The sequence below is a fragment of the Oryza sativa genome, chromosome 7, assembly GCF_034140825.1.
Source record: "Oryza sativa Japonica Group chromosome 7, ASM3414082v1".
Classification (NCBI taxonomy): Eukaryota; Viridiplantae; Streptophyta; class Magnoliopsida; order Poales; family Poaceae; genus Oryza; species Oryza sativa.
This window is the reverse complement of record NC_089041.1, coordinates 12,056,818-12,075,099: the sequence shown is the minus strand read 5'-3', so window position 1 is coordinate 12,075,099 and position 18,282 is coordinate 12,056,818. Positions and strand designations below refer to the sequence as shown.

At 46.0% G+C, this 18,282-nt stretch overlaps 1 pseudogene; it reads left to right on the top strand.

The window, feature by feature from the left end:
• Positions 1 to 2,174: 2,174 nt before the first annotated feature.
• Positions 2,175 to 18,282, top strand: part of LOC9271751 (receptor-like serine/threonine-protein kinase SD1-8) — a 49,187-nt pseudogene continuing 33,079 nt past the window's right edge.

The following is an 18,282-nucleotide window of genomic DNA, read 5'->3' as shown; positions in this document are numbered from 1 at the left end:
TTGACAAAAGTTCGCCGCATGAATCACGAAGTGATTTTTTGCCACGAACACACCCAATACACTCCAATATGTCCAAAAATCATGTTTTGGTGCTTTTTGAACTTTTTCATTCCGGTCAAAAACATCGCACTAATGTGTGCCAATATATTCCAATATTGGCACTAATTGAGAAAAGTTCGCCGCGTGAATCACGAAGTGATTTTCTGCCACGAACGCAAGTAATATATATATATATATATATATATATATATATATATATATATATATATATATATATATATATATATATATATATATATATATATATATATATATATATATATATATATATGTATATATTAGCATGGTTCTCTCTTTCACAATCTTCACTTGCGACTAAATAAATACGATACCTTGGAATACTTCCGGGTGAAATACTACAATGGTATATCCGTGCGCTTGCAGATTACTTCTATAACCATAATTATACCAGAACTATTTCTACGCCATTGCTAGGATTAAATATTTCTAGTAATGTCGTTAAGAAATACCAACACTAGGTTAGGATGAAATGTGAAATTTTGTGAGTTGTATAAAATTTTAAGAAGCGATTCTCAATATTTATATATAAGGTTCTCTATTCTAATAATTTTGGTTCAAGTTAATACGATGCGTATGAATCCTATTATGAAATGTGTTTAAGATCGAAAAACACATAAAAGACTCAATCGCAGCAAAACAGTCATGCAAATGGGCAAATGCAAGCTCTCACCTTATAGTTTTATTTTATTTTAGAATGGCAAGGAAAAGTTTTAAATTTTCCCACTTGTCGCGGTTGCTCTAGCTAGTTTAACCTTATTTAGGTATTATGTTGATAAATTTTGCATGTTTATCCTCTCATCTCCCTAAAGTTTGAGTTTAATAATTCTTATCATGAAAATCTGAAAAATAAATTCAACTTTTAAAATAAGCTTCAATGTTTTTAGAATATATGACTTGCATGCAAATGTCTTGGATTCTCCTTATTTCTCGTATGATACCTTGTGCTTGTGAAATATATCATTAGGAAGACATGTCATCTAAGCAATTGGTAAATGAATGATTGCCTGACAATATGACCCTTGCTTTTTTCTATTTAATTCTTGGAAATTATATTAAAAAAAGTATAACTTTGCCTACTCATCATTAATGTTTTATTCCTACCAAAACCATATGTTGATCTTCATGATAAACCTTATACATATGCTGCTTGTATCATTCTATGTTTTGTCAAATGGTTTAGACCCTTATTAGATTTTTTTTTCTTTCATGTTCTCATCATCAAGATCTTGTGCACATCCACCATATATTGCTCTCCCTGTACACTGAATGTTTAGCTAAACATTTTTATCCACCATCATATGCTATACTTCTACTCCGGAAGTCAGCATCCACTATCATCCATCCACCAAATAAAGACTTCACATGACTATGATTCTCCATCCTCTATCCATGCCAAATGAGACATGAGTTAAAAAAAGAAATGATTTTAGAAAATCATAATGTTCAAAAAAGAAGGAAACAAAAAAAAATATTCTTGAGCATGATGAATAAGATAATATAGAAAATAGCCATGTTCTCCAAATAAAGTATAAGGAGGAGGATCATACCAAAAATGAGTCATATTCTTCCATTTTCCCATCATCCACCTATGTATTCTTTTCCACACACATGTGCATAAACTTGATCATGGTGGTTTGATTAGTATCCTTCTTGGATCTACTCCCTGGTTTTACAAAATTTTTTATACAAGTATGTCATTCTTATTTCCTACCATGAGTTCCACATAAGCCTTAATAGAAATATAGGACAAATTGCCAAAGCAAAAAGTGCCTAAGTCCCTAAGGATCACAACGGGCCATGCTGGAAATAAAATTGGGCTGAAGTACTGTGCAGGCCCAGGCCTGTTAGCACTCCCGATACCCTAAAAGCACCGAAGTGAAATAAAACGTCTCTTCGTCTTCCCCGCCGAGACTCTCGCCATTATCCCCATTCTCTGCTACAGTACAAAACTGCGCCGGCCAAACTAGGGTTCATCAATCCGCTCCAATCCATCCTCAAAAACTTCACAAAATTTCTCCCCACATCCACCGCTCCGATTCCCCATCCCTTTCCAGCCGTATCTCGGACCAAATCAAACCATCCAACTCACATTCATGGCGGAAGAAAGAGAAAGCTTCGAGAGTCAGTGGGCGCCCTCCGATGTGACGGAAGATAATCTGAAGGAGATGGTGGCGCACGGCGTTCTTCCAGCGAAGGAGATCGTCGGGTGGCGACCAGCATTCGGTGAAGCATTCCCAACCCCCGATACTCATGAAATCGTGGTATTTGCTCATTTCTTCTATGGCGGTTTCTCCCTTCCAACCTCAAGATTTTTTCGGGGAATTGTGAATTTCTATGGAATCAGCCTGCATCATCTGAACCCAAACTCCATAGTGCATATTGCCAATTTTATTCATGCCTGCGAAGCTTTTCTGGGCATTAGGCCTCATTTTGCCTTGTTCCGCCGCATCTTCTTCCTTAAGCCTCAGCCAAACAAGAGCAAACCATGTGTTGTTGGAGGCGCTGGTTTCCAACTTCGGGGAACACTAAGTCAAAAATACTTCTCCATGCCCTTTAAGACCTCAAACAAAGGTTGGCACGCAAATTGGTTCTATGTCCAAAATCCTGAGCCTGCTCTCCCCGAATACTCCTGTCTTCCTCCCGTTTATCGGGATACTTGGAACTCACTGCCAATGGGAGATGAAGCTGCGCAAGCAGTGGAACTGATGGAGAGGATGATAAAGCTAAAAGAGCAAGGTTTGCAGGCAGAACAGATCACTCGGCACTTCATAAAAATCCGGTTAGCTCCAATCAAAGAGAGGTCCCGCACAGCTTTTGAGTTTGACGGCAAACATGATCCAAATCATGAAGATCCAGACTCTCTTAACTTTAAGGTTATGAAGGAAAGGATGTACAAGATCTTCTCGAATGCTATCGTCGTCAGCTATTCGCACTTGCTGCCAGTCGTGCCATTCAATGCTTTCAATCCTCCTCCACCGGTATGTAATCAAACATTTCAACTTTTCACAAAATATAGTCTTGTCTTTTTGTTGAATCAATTAACAATGAAGGATATCATGCCTAGGAATTTTCTTTGATGAAATCGGACCCCCCCAGTCATTCAATGCCAATCACCCCACTGCCAAACCGGCCAAGGGAGCGGGGGTCCCAAGATCCATTCTGAAGCCCGGCCAAATACTTCCAATCCAGCCGGCCAGCCAGATTCACGCAAAAGGAAGTTGGTGTCGAGTGACGACGAAAGCGATACTGCTAGAAAGCCTGGGGACCGAGAGGCAACCAAGAAACTGCCAAAGCAGGCTACTCCAAGGAAGAAAACCACCAGTCGTCCTGTGCCAAAGATCAGGAAGTCTTCCAGGTACAAATCATATAACGATCTCCCTTGCATTGACGTGCACCCAGTGCAGAAAAAATACTGACAAACCAAACTTGCAGGAAACCATCTGATATAGATCCTTCTGGAAAAGACTCTAACCCGACTAGCAGGGAAACGAACTTAAAAGGAATCGAGCCAACTAACGAGGATCAGCCGAGTGACAGCCAGCCAGCAACCGATAATGTAGGATCTGGTGATCAACCCCTGACTGAGAATGAGTCGGCCGAAGCTGTGGACGGAGTTAATCAGGAGCCCCCGACCGAAAACCAGTCGGACTCTAGGCCAAGCCAAGAGATTCCAGAAGTTGGAGCTTGGTCAGACAGCCCTCCTAGACAAGACGCCAGCAACGTCCCGATGCCAGGGTCTCCCATTAAGGCGCAAGAGTCGACTCGTCCCCGTCCGGAAATCATCACAGGTAAACACCTTGCCTGAAATCGTGTTGATCCAAATGAATCTGATCAATTGTCTAACCTTTGTCAGTGGATACATTAGGACCAATGATTGGTGTTGAAGAAGAAATTCTCCGGATACGAGCAGCTGAGGATTCGCGCCCTCCCATTCTGGTCAAGTGGTGGGATGACAACATGCAGCCTCAAGGGATCGTAATAAATAAGCAAAAAGAGGATGAAGAGTTATGCCTACTGAGAAAGGCGCTTGGTCAGGCAACCCGCATTGTAAATGTAAGCTCTTTGGCGCCTGATCTCAACCATCTCGTTTGCCATTTAGTCCGAGCGCTAATTAAACTGTCTTGCAGAGGATTCATCTTAGGAACGAAGCTAAAATGGCAACCTTAGAGAGGTTAGTCCCTCATCTTGGGACCCTCGAAGCCACTAGGAATCAACTGCACGAGACAAAAGAACTTGCCAGGAAGAATGAACATGATATGAGGGATCGGATTGCTGAGCTCCAGGAATCCAATTTTGAACTGAGCGGCTCATCAAAAGGTACGCACAAACTCTGCCCAACTAACTTATGTTGTTATCTTTGTAATCTTGATTAACCAGAGTCAATGTAGTGCAAGCTGCCAAGATATCTCAACTGGAGAAGCAGATTCAAACTCTGGAAAATGACAAGGCAGAACTGGAAAGACAGAGGGACTCAGCTTTAAAGGATGTTGAAGGTACCAATAATCAATACCTCAAAAGCCATTATCTTCTATATGCTGATTCATTAATGTGAATCTGTTAATGCAGACCGCAAGATCAAGTCCCAGGCACAGTTTGATGTCTTAGTTGACAAGATCAATAGGCTTGAAGGGGCTAGGGACAAAGTCGCTAATGCCGCTACTCCAATCATCCAAGCCATGTTCTTCAATAACGCCGATCCGAGTACACTTGATGCTGCCGAAATCTTCGACAAGCTGAGAGTCGCTCCGGATACTTACTTCAAGAACATCAAAGAGGCTGGAAGTATGGGAGCAAGTCTGGCGTTGGCGATAACCAAATCCCTTTATCCAAGAGTTGACATTGATGCCATTGATGGCTTTGCAGACGGGACGAGCGAAGAAGCTGCTCTTGATCTCATCAATGATGCGCAAAAAGCCGCTGACAAGATTGCTGCTGACGTGGTTGAGAGATTCCAAGATGTCGACCTTCGGCTGACTGGGTCTGATAATTCTGATGATGAAAAAACTGATACTGATTGATATAACAATGATTTTGATGATTAATGATGATGGAGGCTCAATTTGTACAATACTGATGAATTTATGCTATGCTTGGTGTTCCATACTTAGCTTCTGATTTCTTAAAAGCCTTTGTCAAGCCTTATTGAGCCTAAAACCCGCAAAAGCTATTAAAAACCTTCAGTCCTCATTGACTAAGTCGAAAGACCAAACAGGGCAATGATAAATCAAGTAGGCAAATTGAATTGATAAAAATCACACTCCATTATTATCATAGTAGCCCCCCGACTGAAAACTTCAAGGAAAAACTTGAAGTTAGCAGTCAAAGAGGAAAGATACAAACGAAATGCCTAAGCATAAAATCGACGAAGGTGTTCAATATTCTAAGAATTGTTGATAAGAGTACCATCTTCGCGCTTGAGTCGATAAGAACCCTGGCCGAGTGACTTCAGCAATTATGAACGGTCCTTCCCATAAGGGAGATAATTTATGCCGATCCTGTGTGGTTTGAATTTTCCTCAGAACCAGGTCGCCGACTAAAAAGGCTCGCGATCGAACATTCCGATTATGATAACGGCGCAACCCTTGCAAATACCGAGTCGACTGAATTAAAGCTGCTTCACGGGCTTCCTCTAGTCGATTGATGTCGTCTACTCGGCCCTCTTCGTAGCGCTCCTCGTTGAAGTTCCGAAATCGTAGTGATTCAAATTCCACTTCACTTGGCAACATTGCTTCTGCACCATAAACCAAAAAGAACGGCGACTGGCCGGTAGCCCGACTGGGAGTAGTGTGTAAAGACCAAAGTACAGACGGCAGCTGATCTACCCACTTGCCAGCATAGGGACGTAGTCGGTCGAAAACTCGTGCTTTTATCCCTTGAAGTACCATGCCATTGGCGCGCTCAACTTGTCCGTTACTCATGGGGTGTGCCACGTACTCATGGGGTGTGCCACGGAGGCATAACAAACTTTAATGCCAAAGTCTTCACAAAAGTCTTTAAATGCTCCGCTAGTGAATTGAGTGCCATTATCAGTGATGATCCGATTAGGTACCCTAAACCGATGCACAATGCTGATGAAAAAATTTCTAGCTTTATCTGCTGTGATCGTGATGACCGGTTTAGCCTCAATCCACTTGGAGAATTTGTTGATAGCCACAAAGAGATGCGTGTAACCACCGACTGCCCTTTTAAACGGGCCGACCATGTCAAGCCCCCAGACCGCAAACGACCAGGACAACGGGATGGTTTGCAACTCTTGGGCTGGCAGTTGAATTTGTCTGGCAAAAAATTGACAACCTTCGCATGTCCGCACAATCTTGTCAGCATCAGACACAGCTGTAGGCCAGAAAAAACCTTGCCGGTAAGCTTTGCCGACAATGGTCTGTACAGCAGCATGATTACCACAAATACCAGAATGTATATCCTTCAACAATTGTCTCCCTTCTTCCAAAGACACACAGCGCTGCAGTATTCCTGATGGACTTTTCTTGTACAGCTCAGTCTCATGAATAATGTAAAGTCTGCTACGCCTGGAAATCCGCTCGGCTTCATTTTTGTCTTGAGGGAGTTCTTGTTTGGTCAAAAATCTTATGAAAGGTTCTCTCTAGTCGGCTTCGATCATGCTTACGCCTTGAGTATCCATGGCTTCAATTGTTTCTTTTCTGGGCACGGTTGGTTCGTAAAGATGTTCGACGAACACATCTGAAGGAGCTACTTCCCGTTTAGAACCAAAATTGGCCAGTCTGTCCGCTGCCTCATTATTATGTCGGATGACGTGGGTGAGCTCGAGTCCATCGAATTTATCTTCCAACTTGCGTACCTCTTGTCGATAAGCAGCCATATTATCATCTAGACAAGACAACTCTTTCATGACTTGATTAACAACCAACTGAGAGTCGGCGAATGCCTAGAGAGATTGCAATCCTTAATCCATGGAGTAGCGCCTCGTATTCCGCCACGTTGTGGGACGCAGAAAAATGTATCCACAATACGTAGCTCAATCTTTCTCCGGTCGGGGAAATTAATACGACCCCAGCTCCAGTGCCTGTAAGCCTCTTCGACCCATCAAAATGCATAGTCCAATATTCCATCTTTTCCTCTGGCATGTCTTCTTGGCACTCGGTCCACTCGGCAAGGAAATCAGCTAAAGCTTGTGACTTGATCGAAGTTCGTGGCTTGAACGATATGTCCAAAGACATCAATTCTAAGGCCCACATCGCAATCCGTCCGTTTGCTTCGCGGTTATGAAGTATATCCCCGAGTGGAAACGATGTGACCACCGTGACCGAGTGACTTTGAAAGTAGTGAGATAATTTCCTGACGGTAATTAAGACACCATATAATAACTTTTGAACCTGAGGATATCTTGTCTTGGAATCGGCCAAAACCTCGCTAACGAAATAAATTGGTCCGTCACGCTCGACAACCAGGACCGTGCTCACAACCAGGACCGTGCTCACAACCTGGGAGGTTGAACTTTTTGAATATGGCCTTCCTCTTCACGCTCGACAACCAGGACCGTGCTCACAACCTGGGAGGTTGCCGACACATATAACAGTAGCGGCTCTTGTGGATGTGGCGAGGCCAAAACTGGTGGAGTAGTGAGAAGTTTCTTCAAGTCTTCAAAGGCTTTTTGTGCTTCGGGTCCCCACTGGAAATTGTCAGTCTTCTTCAGCAGCTTGAAAAAGGGCATCCCCCACTCGCCGGTTCGTGAGACGAACCGGCTGGGTGCTGCCATGCAACCAGTCAGCTTTTGGACGTCTTTTTGGGAGCTTGGCGGTTTCATGTTGAGGATGGCATTGATTTTCTCCGGGTTGGCCTGTATGCCTCTTTGAGATACCATAAATCCGAGCAACTTCCCTGACGGTACTCCGAAGATGCACTTTTCAGGGTTTAGTTTCATCCTGAAAGCATGAATGCTTGCAAAAGTTTCTTCTAAGTCCGTGATCAGGTCATCCTTCTGCTTGATCTTGACGACTACATCATCAACATAAGCTTCAACATTGCGGCCGATCTGAGTTGAAAAACATCTTTGAATCATGCGTTGATAGGTTGCTCCTGCGCTTTTCAATCCAAAGGGCATGGTGATGTAGCAGTAGGCCCCAAAGGGCATAATAAACGAGGTCTTCAAGCAGTCGGATTCTTTTAGTCGGATCTGATGATATCCCAAGTAGCAGTCCAAGAAATTGAGTAACTCGCAGCCGGCTGTTGAGTCAACCACCTGGTCAATGCGAGGTAACCCAAAAGGATCTTTGGGACAAGACTTGTTGAGGTCGGTGTAATCAACACACATGCGCCACTGTCCGGTCTTCTTCCGAACCAAGACTGGGTTAGCCAGCCAGTCGGGATGGAGGACCTCTTTGATGAAGCCTGCTGCTAACAGCTTGGTTAGTTCTTCCTTGATCGCATCCTTCCTGTCCTGTGCAAAACGGCGGAGTCGTTGCTTGATGGGTTTGGCGTCTTCCTTAACGTGTAAAGAGTGCTCAATCACCTCTCTAGGAATACCAGGCATGTCGGATGGTTTCCACGCAAAAATATCTTTATTATTCTGAAGAAAGGTGATGAGCGCGCTTTCCTATTTACAATCTAACTCAGCACCTATTACAGCAGTCTTGTTAGGATCAGAGGGATCTAAAGGAATCTTTTTGGTCTTGGCATCGCTTTCTCCGCTTTTGGGCATCTTGGTTGCGGGCAGTTCTCCTTCGCTTGCCATGGTCACCGCTAGTCGGATCTCTTCTTGGTCGAGTGTGATCTCGCGGGTCTGGGCCATCTCGCAACTTTCTTTATCACATGTGACGGCTTGCTTGATGTCGCTCCGTAGGGATATGACTCCTCGAGGACCAGGCATCTTCATCATCATGTAGGTGTAGTGGGGGACAGCCATGAATTTGGCTAGGGTTGGTCGTCCGAGTATAGCATGATATGCTGTTTCGAAATCAGCAACTTCGAAACAAACGTTTTCTGTGCGAAAATTCTCCCGAGTGCCAAAAGTAACCGGAAGAGTGATCTGGCCGACTGGTGTAGCTGATAAACCTGGGATAACACCGTGGAAGGGTGCATTACTCGGCTTTAATTCCGTGCGAGGAATCTGCATATCGTCCAGGGTCTTAGCGAAAAGGATGTTGAGTGCACTGCCACCATCGATGAGAGTCCGTCGGAGCTTGACATTGCGAACCACTGGGTCTAGTATCAGGGGGTACCGCCCCGGGTGGACCACTCGGTCGGGATGATCCGAGCGGTCGAACTTAATTGCTATCTCTGACCACCGAAGGTATTGGGGTGTGTTGGGCTGAACCGCATTGATCTCCCGTTCAGTTAGCTTCTGCTTTCTCTTAGATTCATAAGCCAGGGGTCCGCCGAAGATGTGGTTGAGTTCTTTGCGATGATCTTGAAAACCAGTCGGGGCATCGTCTTCATCATCTTTCTTCTTTGATGTGCCTTGATCTCCGTCTGAAGGCTTACGCGCGTTCTTGACGTATTGCTCCGCAAACTATTTGTAGACGAAGCAATCTTTGGCCACGTGGTTGGAGTTGGGATGATGCGGACATTGGGAGTTCATTATCTTGTCGAAGGTGTTGACGTGGGAACGTTGTCGGGAAGATGGAGAGGTTGTTGCCACAAGCTCTTCGGGCTTACGCTTGTGATCCTTGTGGTTGTTACTTCCACTCCCTCCTGCGGCCGGCATATCCTTCTTTGGCTTCCAAGTGGTCCCCGACTGCTTGGACGCAGTAATAGCATCTTCGGCTTTGCCATACTCGTTGGCTTTTTCAAACATCTGCTTAACCGTCTTGGGAGGTTTGCGCCCGAACTTGCCAACTAGGTCCTCGTGGCGAATGCCTTTAGTAAAGGCGGCGATGATGACATCGTCGGTGATGTCGGAGATCTTGTTGCGTTGCTCGGAGAAGCGTCGGATGTAATCTCGAAGGGATTCTCCAGACTTCTGAACGATGTTATAGAGATCGAAGTATGTACCAGGCCGTTCAAAAGTGCCTTGGAAGTTGGCGATGAAGTGGTCGCGTAGTTCTGCCCATGATCCGATTGTGCCGCGGGGTAGCCCGTGAAGCCAGGACCGGGCAGAATCTGCCAAGGCCACGGGCAGATAGTTCGCCATGGCTTTGCTGTCTCCTCCTGCTGCGCGGATTGTGAGACCATAGACGGTGAGCCAAGACTAAGGGTTGGTGGTCCCGTCATATTTCTCGATTCCAGTCGGCTTAAAGCCGGCTGGCCAATCCACTCGACGCAGATCGCTTGTGAAGGTAGCAACTCCGTCCATATCGTCGTCGTAGCGATCCGGTGAATGATGGCCTCTTGCTACGCGGCGCTGGTTGATGGTGTCGCGAAGATCGATGGGGCGCCTTAGATGTGGGGAGTGCGGTCGTTCAACTCGACGCTCCCTATATCGTTCGGGAGGCGAACGAACAGACCGTTCATCATGTCCCCTGCTCCTGCGACTAGAACCGGCGCCGGCAATGCTTAGGCTTGGCTGGTGATAGTCCTGAGATCGAAGGTGAGGGACTCGGCTACCAGTCGGGGTGCGGGTGCTTGCGGAGTTGGCTGGAACCGAGGCAGCGATCATGGTCTTCGTCTGGTTCAAGATGTTGACAACATGATCAGTTTGGTTGAGTGCGTCTTCCTTGAGGAGGGTGTCAAGGAGAGTGATTGCTGCAACTGCGTTCTGCTGGGGGGTGCGAAAGACCGCTGTTCCATTGATGTCTTGTTGCCCAATGAGCTCTCTTGCTCGCCGCCCAGATTCCAAGGCGTGTTGCCGTCGATCTTCAGCCTCCTTTGCAATCCGTTCGCAATCTTGTTGCTCATGCTGTAGTCGTTCTCGCTCCTGTCGCTGTCGCTCTTCCTCCAGTCGGCGACGTTCAGCTTCTTGCCGTGCGCGATCTAGGTCCGCTTCTCGGGCTCGGCGCTGTTCCTCCGTTTCGTTGTCAGCCATGAATACACCGAAGAAGAGGGGCGTATAGTTATCCTCATAGCTGTCGTCGAAGTTGTCGAGGTCGCCGTGGTCGTAGTGGTAGCCGAAATCGTCGTAGTCGAGGATCTCGGTTGGTCGAGAACTGACGCCGGGGGAGCGGAGGTAGCTATCCAACTCTTCCGTCGAGACTGTCCCAAGAGGTTGGAGTATAATGCCAACCTCCCTGGATCTAGATTGGATCGGGGCCGAAGCCGGAGCTCGCCTAGATCTTCGAGTTTGAGATGTCTCGGCTGTGAAGACAGCGGCCAAATCATCAGGAAGTTTCATCAGGATTGAGGGATAGGATCCGTCGTCTTGATCTGGTCGCGCAGGAGGAGTAGATTGGATCTCGTCCGAGTGGTTTGAAGCCGACTCGGGAGAGATGATCTTGGAGTAGGCCTCGACCGAGTTCGGGATACCGAACGGCGCTGGGACCTGATCTCTCCCCGACTGGTTCGAATCCGAGTCAAGGAGAGATATTTTGCCGAAGTCGTTGGAGATGAAGTTGAGGCTGCCGAACCGGAACGCCTGCCCGGGAGGGAAGGCGAAGTCGTCGATGCCGGAGACAGAACCCATCGCACTTAGTCGGCAAAAACTTGACGCTACCCCTACCTGGCGCGCCAACTGTCGAAACAAGATTTCGGCAATAATAAAAGGGGGTGGCTATCAAGCTAGGAAAGCGGATGGGTTTCGAGACAAGGAATTTTTATACAGGTTCAGGCCTTCTTATTCAAGAAGTAATACCCTACTCCTGTCCGGGGATGATTCCGCCGAGTGTGTTATTGATTGTATAAACTGGAAACAAAAACCGTGCCCCGAGAGGCACACGGACCCTCCTTATATAGGGGACGGAGTCCGCTTTACCAAGTACAGTCCATATCCCTAACGGAATATGTAATTACAGATAAAATACAATCGTAACCGACTAGGATCTCGGGTATTCCCATGACATACAAGTTTAGAATCTAATCCGAGTCCTCATGAAGGTATTCTATCTTTATTCGGTATCCCGTACCCAGCTGGAATATGACCGCCATGTAGATATGGGGTATCCATAATCTCCACACTTTTCGACACCGGCAACCTGGTGCTCACGGACAAGGACGGCAACGTGCTGTGGCAGAGCTTCGAGCACCAGACAAACACGTTCCTCCCCGGGATACGCGTCGGGAAGGACCTCCGGACCGGCGCCGAGTGGTCGCTCTCGTCGTGGCGCGGCGCCAAAGACCCGTCGCCCAGTGACTTCCAGTACGGACACGAGCGGCTCACCTGAGCTGCACGTGTGGAGCCGAGGCCGGAAGACGTACCGGACGGGCCCGTGGATGACGACCTTCGAGGACATGTTCGAGTTCGAGTTCAGGGTCGCCACCGGCGGCGAGGTCTCCTACCAGTTCCGCAACCTTGACGGCTCGCCGATGTCATGGGTGCTCCTCAACGAATCCGGCGTCATGCAACGCATGGTCTGGGACCGGTCGGCGATGTCGTGGAGTAACTTCTGGTCGGGGCCGAGGGACCAGTGCGACAACTACGGCAGGTGCGGCGCGTTCGGCGTCTGCAACGTCGTCGACGCCACCGTCTGCGGCTGCATCAGGGGCTTCACACCGCGCTCGCCGGCGGAGTGGTACATGCGGAACACGTCCGGCGGGTGCGGCCAGAGGACGCCGCTGCAGTGCACTGGCAGCAGCGGAGGTGGAGGCGAGGACGGGTTCTACCTCCTACGCGGCGTGAAGCTGCCGGAGACGCACGGCTGCGCCGTGGATGCCACGGTGACTCATGAGGGGTGCCGCTGGAGGTGCCTGTCCAACTGCTCCTGCACGGCGTACGCCGGCGCCGACATCCGCGGCGGCGGGAGCGGGTGCATACAGTGGTTCGGCGACTTGATGGACACGGGGTTCGTCGACGGTGGCCAGGAGCTCTACGTCCGCCTTGCAAAATCTGAGCTAGGTTTGTGACACTTGCTATCTCTTTTAATTCAACGATATTAATCTGATGTGTTTTTTGCATTTAATTTGGTCTTGCAAATTGGTAAACTATTGGAATTATTATCTCTATATTTCAGTTCCATTATCATTTTTTTCTTACTATTTTTTTATACTCCTATTTGAACCATATGCAAGAATAAACCACGACATATACTCTCCATGGCTTAAAATCTACGTTGTCGTCATCGTCATCATCATTGTTGTTCTTAGCCAAAAGCCCGTGCATTGCAACAAAACAAAAATGAGTTTCTAGCTTATTTAACTTGATTAAAAACATAGTTAGTCCAAGTAGTACTTTACGATGTTTTCCTCATGGTACTTAATAACCTGACTCGAATTGTGCATTATTCAGATCTTGTCCACCGTACTGGTTTTCAAAAAAAATAAATTATTGGTCGAATTTTGGGGAAAGTCAACAGTGAAATGGAAAAGAACTTGTGGGAGCGTGGGGCTGATTAAAGGGGCCCATTTATCAAGTTGGTGGAGGTGGTGTGATAGAACAATCACCACTGCTATTAGTATAGATTATTATTATTATTACAGAAGACAGTGAAATTATTAGCAGTGTGATGCATAAATGTTAGTATATAGATTGTGTTCTAGTACATCTTTTTGTGTAGGGATAAAATATATTACGTCTCAGTTTCTATGATTGGCTCAAGGTCTCGGTATAACTAGTCAATAGTCATTTTATCAAAGAATTCTTCTAGCTAAAAATTTCACTCATCGTGTCCTCGCAAAAAAATCACCCATGGTAGCTACTGAGTGTGGTTGGTGAAGAGAAATAAGATATGGATAAGACTAGCTTCTATATATTTGACTTGGCATCTCCTGCTTCTACCTGCTCTATATTAACTATTGATACTACATGGACAATGTTTCAGTTAGTTGCGTGATCATTCACTTAATAATATTTTTAATCATGCATAACCCAGGTGCTATACAACAACTTCAAACCAATGCTAACTCTATGGGAAATTCATACAATAAGTTGGAACTTTCTATTCAAATCAGGAAATAGACAATCGCATCTACAAGGACGAACAAGTTGTTGGAAATATAGTCAAATATCGGCATATTTTAATCCAAAATATTAAGACATAATCATGACATGAACAATGTGAGGTGATCCAGTGATAAAATTAAACATAAACAGGAGCATGCTTAAGGTAGAATAAGCATCATCATCATCATACATAGAACGCAATTATAGTGCGACTAACAGAAATATCAAAAACTGAAATAACAGTAGAGGATTATACCCTGTGAAAGTTCCTCCGCTGGATTGTGAGGCAGAACTGCCTCCGTTGGTGTTGTCGTTCTGTGCACCAGCTCCCGGTGCGCCAGCTCCGGCTCCCGGTGCGCCACCTCCAGGTGCAGGTGCGGCAGACATGGTGATGCAAATGTACGGTCGACGACGAACAGAAGACGAGGAGCAGTCGTGCGGAAGCACTCCCCAAAAACCTGATCACCCGCCTACCCAGTGCAGATCTCAGGCGAAGGTATGGTTCTGGAGGCCCTCGGAAGAACACCAGTGTTTGGAAAGTAACCGAGCGGATCTGATCGGATTCCCCCTTTCCTTATGGCGCAGGAGAGAGATCCGCCCGTTGCCGCAGTAACAACGCGATCAATGGGTATTGAATCGCCTGCCCATTACGGAGGCAATCTCAGGGTTGGATTCTGATCCGTTGCAAAAGGATAGAGACATGCGCAACGCAACGCACGCACGCACGCCTGGCCCTCGCCACGGCCGGCCGGCTCGGCTTGGCTCGGCTGTTAACAACTAAATTTGGTAATATCGGCATTGGGAAAGAAGACTAGATTGAGGAAAGGTCGGAGGTGGAGATCGAGTTCGGAAACAAAGCAGGAATCGGCTGGAGTCCAGATCGGCTGCGATTAGGGTCGGCTGGGTCTGAGTCGGACTAGGTAAGCCGATGCAGCCGATTCTGACAATGCAACTTGAGGTATGGCATCGGGTTGAATTGAGGTGCTTCAAGATGATTGCCACACATGGATAGAGTCCGGAGAAGGCAATTGTATCTATTAAATTAGGATGTTTTATGTAATTTCATTAGAGATATGCTTGGACAAAAGTCTGCCGTAAAGACTTATGGTATCTTAGAGTTTGTTAGAGATAATAGTCATGTCCGGTATGGGCATATCTTGTAATTCTCGGGTAAAAATAGACCCCGAGCCCTATGTAAAATAAGAACACACATTCAATATAATTTCGGCGCATCGCCACCTTTTTGCTTTAGTTTTATTTCAACGAGTTCTTGCTTTCGGGTTGACCTGCATCGTTTTCGATCTTCAGCAAGAGGTAAAACTTGTTATGATGGATTATGTTCTCGGGATTAGTGCTTCCATCTTTATGATACTCTAATCTTCGACAGTATCGTCATTTAATTTACAACTGGCTAACAAAAGGTAGCCGATTAGGTTAAATAGCGATGTTGATCTAGATTATATAAGATATCTACCACTCTATGAAACTTCCAGCGGCTTGATTGTCTAGATATTGTTATTCTTTTCATACTTAATGCTGCATCAGTTAAGTTTGATCTATTAAGTCGCGCTTAGAAAATCAATCTCTAGCCTGCCTCCTGGTTGCCGATTAGGGTAGTATCGGGGTTTCAGCCGATCTTATCTGATTTAGCTATATTTACTACACATGCTTAGTTGACATGTTAAATCTGCCCTTTATGTTAAGATATTATTGCATTTAAATATATTAAGCTTCTGTTTGGTATATCCTACTTGCTTTAACATCTTAACATAGAGTTGTATCGGAGTATTAGCCGATACACACTAGATCTATCTGATCGGCTATGCTATAAACACATATAGTCTTGTTATTAGTATATGTTTCAATCTGAGCGATTTATACTGTCTCGGCATGACGACTGATCTATCCCAATTACTTGATTTAAGCATATATCGATATAAGAACTATATATCGTTAATATCTACAGCCGATCGAATAGATCTAGTTCTTTATTGTTTATTTACAACCGCCGATCGATTCACATACGACATCGGCTCAAAGATAAATGATATGTCATCGGCATCTAGCCGATCGGCTATCATTTACAGATTTAATTGCGGTTCCTTTGTTTCTATCTCTTGTTGATTGCAAGATCAAATCAACTGGCACGCCCATACATCTGAAGGCGAGCTTTGGACCTGCACTGGAGTTAAGCAGATCTCCCAGGCCTCGTGTTTTCTGTCAACACGCTATTGGCATGCCCAGTGGGACAAGTAAGAAGTCAGCAAGCAATTCTTCCTCATGGTTGAGAAACCACCACTGTCACCATCCTCGGCTAGCCCGGGCACTATCAAAGAAAAGATCCAGAAGTTAGGATTGATCAACGTCCATGAGGCAAACGTCGTGCCTATTGATCCAGAAAAGTTCACTCCTGAGCAAAAGAAAGATTTTGAGGCAATGATGCAGCAAGCACGAGATCAGTTCCTGAATTCGTTTATGCAGACTCGCAAGAGAACATTTGTTCAGAAGTAAAAATTAAAAGTGGTTGCTGATGATCCTGGAACCGATTCTTCTAAGGATGGAGATGGGAAGCAAACTCCAGACGGCTCAGCTCAACCGAGTGACAAAGGCGCTACCGACGGATCTCTAGGAAATCAAGGTGATGGTGCTCAAGGATTACAGGGAGGAGATCTTAATCAGAATAGTGATGTGGCACAAGATTTTTTCAACAATTTCCAAGACCGGGTTGACTACGCCGTACATCATGCTCTGATCAATCAGTCTAGGGTGTTAGTCAATACCTTATCAGACATGATGAAGTCAATAGCCAATGGTTCAGTAGCTGAGCATCAGGCTGCAAGCCCAGTTTATTTGCAAGGAGGTGTCTTTCCAAATTATCGGTCCTTGATCACTGATGTTTAGCCATCCATTCAGGCGGTTCCTTAGTTACACCAATAGCTCAGCCGACGGCGCCAGCATCAACTCCCCTACCTGCGTTGTCAGCGATGACGCCAGGCTAGCCGGTGAATCCTCGGTTGTTGACGAGAGAGCAGCCACAGCATATTAGGCAGGTTGTGAATCGGCTGACCCAAGATCTGGTTGCTGCCATGTTTCTACCACCTCAACCTATTGTTGATCCAATACAGCAGCAGCCAAGTCAGCAGACACCCCCAATTCAACAGGTTGTACAACCGATTCAGCAACAGGTCATGCAACCAGCTCAGCAAACAGCACCAAGGCAGCAGCCTCTGCAGCCGATTCGGCAGACGCCGTTAAGACAGCAAGTCATTCAGCCGATTCAGCACCAAGGTTCAATAAGCGCATTGGCCGGGTTTGCAACGCCTAGCGGTCAGCCTGTACAACAATTTTTAAATCAAGTTGTCCCAGAACACTTGGTTCACCACGTACGGCCGGATGGCACAGTAATGCCTCAAGTCGTTCCTGAGCACTTAGTACGTAACATCCAGCCGAACCGTCATAATTACCAAGGGGGCAACTTGAATTATCAATATCAGCCTCAGGGGGCCAACTCAACCTCAGTTTGCTTCTCAGTATGGTCAGTTCGAGCCCATCCAACAACAGGCACAGGGAGCAGCTCAGCAACGACCGTGGGCCGATGTGATTGCTGACGTAATGAGGGAACAGTTCGGGCTTAAACCTAAAGAGACTGGAAGCTTGTATCAGCAGCCTTATCCTGAGTGGTTTGAGAGAGTTCCTCTTCCCAATCAGTTTAAAGTTCCGGACTTCTCTAAATTTTCAGGACAAGATGGTGTGTCAACTTATGAGCACATTAGCCGATTCTTAGCTCAATGTGGTGAAGCGTCGGCTGTGGACGCTATGAAGGTTAGGTTGTTTCGGTTATCTTTGTCTGGATCGGCTTTTACTTGGTTTTCATCTTTGCCGTATGGGTCGATCAATAGTTGGGCCGATTTGGAGAAGCAGTTCCACAGCTATTTCTACAGTGGGTCCACGGGATGAAATTATCTGACTTAACAGCGATTAAGCAGCGGTATGATGAACCTGTGCACGAGTATATTCAGAGATTCAGGGAGATGAGGAATAAATGCTTCAGCTTGAGTTTGACTGATGCCCTGTTAGCCGATCTAGCCTTTCAGGGTATGATTGCTCCGATCAGGGAGAAATTCTCATCTGAAGACTTTGGTAGCTTGTCACATCTGATACAGAAGGTAACTTTGCACGAGCATAGGTCTGCGGAAGTCAGGAAAAGCTCCAAGAAGGTTAATCATGTTTGTCCGTACATGTATGGGTTGGATGAT